Source organism: Corvus brachyrhynchos, unplaced genomic scaffold (genome assembly GCF_000691975.1).
Source record: "Corvus brachyrhynchos isolate BGI_N302 unplaced genomic scaffold, ASM69197v1 scaffold5, whole genome shotgun sequence".
NCBI classification, from domain to species: domain Eukaryota; kingdom Metazoa; phylum Chordata; class Aves; order Passeriformes; family Corvidae; genus Corvus; species Corvus brachyrhynchos.
In genome coordinates this window covers 7,469,426-7,472,137 of record NW_008238321.1, presented here as the reverse complement: position 1 = coordinate 7,472,137, position 2,712 = coordinate 7,469,426, and the positions used below count along the sequence as shown (strand labels likewise).

The 2,712-nt window shown below is 55.7% G+C and overlaps 1 protein-coding gene across 1 annotated transcript in view; it reads left to right on the top strand.

The window, feature by feature from the left end:
• Window positions 1-1,891, top strand: part of FSCN1 (fascin actin-bundling protein 1) — a gene marked incomplete at its 5' end in the record, with an annotated part of 10,273 nt that extends 8,382 nt beyond the window's left edge. Inside the window, one exon of the mRNA XM_017734287.1 lies at window positions 1-1,891. This exon is cut by the window's left edge and continues 255 nt beyond it.
• Between the last annotated feature and the right edge of the window lie 821 nt (window positions 1,892-2,712).

Genomic DNA, 2,712 nt, shown 5'->3' with positions numbered 1-2,712 from the left:
CTGTTCCTTGGGGTTCTGTTTCTCCTCTCTGTAACAGGATTTTCAGCCGGGCTTGCCCTTCCCTCCTGCCATAGAGTTGGTGCGTTAAGTGGGAGGTGGGTGTCCATAAATCCCTGTAAGAACTGGAAAAGTGGTGGGGCTGCCTGCCTATAGCTTTGTAGAGGGGTCTGTCTCTATCCCCCCCATCCCTGCCTCCCTCCAGGTTTGCTGGGCTTGGAAACCTCTGTATTCCCCTCCTGGCCCCAAGCATCACCTTAGGTAGTTTACTTGCCTCTCCTCGATTTAAAAAAGGGAATAAGATCACCTCTGTGCTCGCTTCTGCCATATCAGCACTGGCACTGCCTCAGACTGTGCTGCCAGTGTCCCCCGGAGCATCCGTCCTGTCCTGCCCTGCTTCGACCAGGGGTGGAGTGATGCTGCTGGGCTCAGCTGGCTCCTCCTGGCCTGCCCCAGCAGCTTCTCTCCCCTCCTGGACTGTGGGGCAGGTTCATCCCCAGCTGAGCTGTAAGAGGTGACCTTGCATATCACAGCATCCCTGGGGATGGGGCTGGTGTGTGCCAGCACATCCCTGTGGAAGGGCCAGAAAGCTGCCCCTCCCCCAAACTCCTGGAAATGATTCTTTAGGGTGATCCTGTCTGGAAAGCCTCAGCCTTTCATCTCATGGAGCCCCGTGCTCCTCCTGTCCCTCCACCCCTCCTTGTGCTTCTGGCTCTGGAGGAACATCCCAGACCCTGATGGTGGGTCCAGCCTGCCCCGAGGCTGGTCCTGCTGCTGTGCCTGGAGGGGAGGGTGCGGGGGGACACAGAGCCAGCCCGTGCCAGGGTGGGGGCTTCATCCAGCCCATCTCCGGTGGGCTTCGGTCCCGGCACGAGCCGGGCTGGCCGACGTGACTTCCCCGGGGCAGTGGCTGGAAGCATAAACTGCAGATTTTGGTTTACAGAATAGAAAAGTTCCTTAGCAAACTTTGCACAGTGATATTTGCTGAGTACCTTTGTTGTTGTTTTTCTCTCGTAAAATACTGGAACAGTGAAGTGAATCACTGAACACCTAATGCTGAATTAGGAAGCGCCCACTCCTGCGGGCACCCTGAGGGGGCAGCTCCCAGTCCCACCATCCCCAGGGCACCTGGGCTGGGCTCTCATGAATAGCAACCCTACTGGAAAAGGAAAAAAGAAAAAAAAGACCAAAACAGTATTTTTGTTAGTCTCTATTTATATATGCTCTCCATGGCACTGTGTGACCAGCTGTTGTCTGTACTAGGTCTGCATTAGAGTTTAACGCTGTCTGTAACGGGTGATGCTGTGTGTTCCTTAGGGTGTTGAAAGGCACTTTATCCTTTGGGGCCTTCCCAGGGCCGGTATCTGCTCCCTACAAACATACCAAGGAGCCTTTTCCCGCGTGGGCCCCCTCTGGAGAGGGGTAGTGCTGGTCCCACCCCACACCAAGGGTGCTCTCGGCATCACTGCCGTACCAAACCGGGGCCGGTCCCTACTGCCGGAGGCCAGGCAGGGGCTCATCAGCCTTAAAGCCATGAGGAGGGACTCCCCTCCACAGGAGCTTGGTGCTAAATTCAGCTGGGAGAGCGAGTGGCTGTCCCCAGGCAGGGGGACAACTCCAGGCGGGGGTCCCTCACAGGCACAGGGGAACCCGGCTGGGACTCTACCTCGGCTCTGCGCTCACATCCAGGGGTGCCCGTGCCCCCCGGCACCATGTGTCCCCCTGGGGACCAGGCTGCCCCTCGAAGGACCGAGTGTCTTGAAGCCCTGTGTGACCCTGTGACTTGACACACTCTCACTGGCCTTCACCCCCTCCCCGTGTCACCGCCTCCCCATCCCTGTCACGGTCCGAACCACGTAATTCCCGCTCTGGCTTCTCCCGTGTGACACTAGGTCAACATCTCTCCTGTTTCCTCTTACCGGGTGTCGTGACTCTCTGAAAACATCTCACTCTGAAAATTTAAGTTTTGGGTTTGTTCAGTTTTTTTTTATTATTATTATTTTTTTGTAAGTGCCATTTGTATAACTTAAAAAAAAAAATAGCTTCAAATGGAGAAAGATGACTTAAAAAAATAAAACCTGCATTCGGATTCAAACTGGTGTGTGGTCTGTTGGGGCTGCAATGGCCTTTTAATGAGGGAAGAGCCTGAGCGTGCAGAGTTGGGGTCGTGGAGCCTTTATCTGACAAAAGTTGAGCTGGTTCTGGAGGGTTGAGGAGCTGGTGGGGAAGGGAAAGGTGACCAAGATGCTCCAAAGAAGTGTAAAGGCAAAGGCACCTGGAGGCTGGGTCACTTCTGGAGATGCTCAGAGCAGCCTGAAGCCACCGAGCCCATGGGCACCTGGGGATGGCTGACCCATGGATGGGGCAGGACCACCTCAGCTGCAAACCAGCTGTGCCCCCACAGAGCTTTTTCTCTTGATTCAGGCATTTCATCTCCATAGGATGACCCAGGTGGGAGGGAAGAGCACTGGGATGGGAGGTCTGGGTGTATGGTTGGGTGGGGGTCAGCAGTCAGCCTGCTTTACTTGGGGATGTGGAAAAGGGAAAGATAAAGGACTAAAGTGGGGAGCGCAGCCCAACCCACGTCCTGCCAAAGGAGCCAGGATGTGCCCCCAGCCCTCTCAACAGCTGAAAGAAGCGCTGAAACTCAAGCAACAGCACCTCCAGCACCTGCACCGAGAGCAGCCAGAGCTTCCCTGCCTGTCACCACCACAA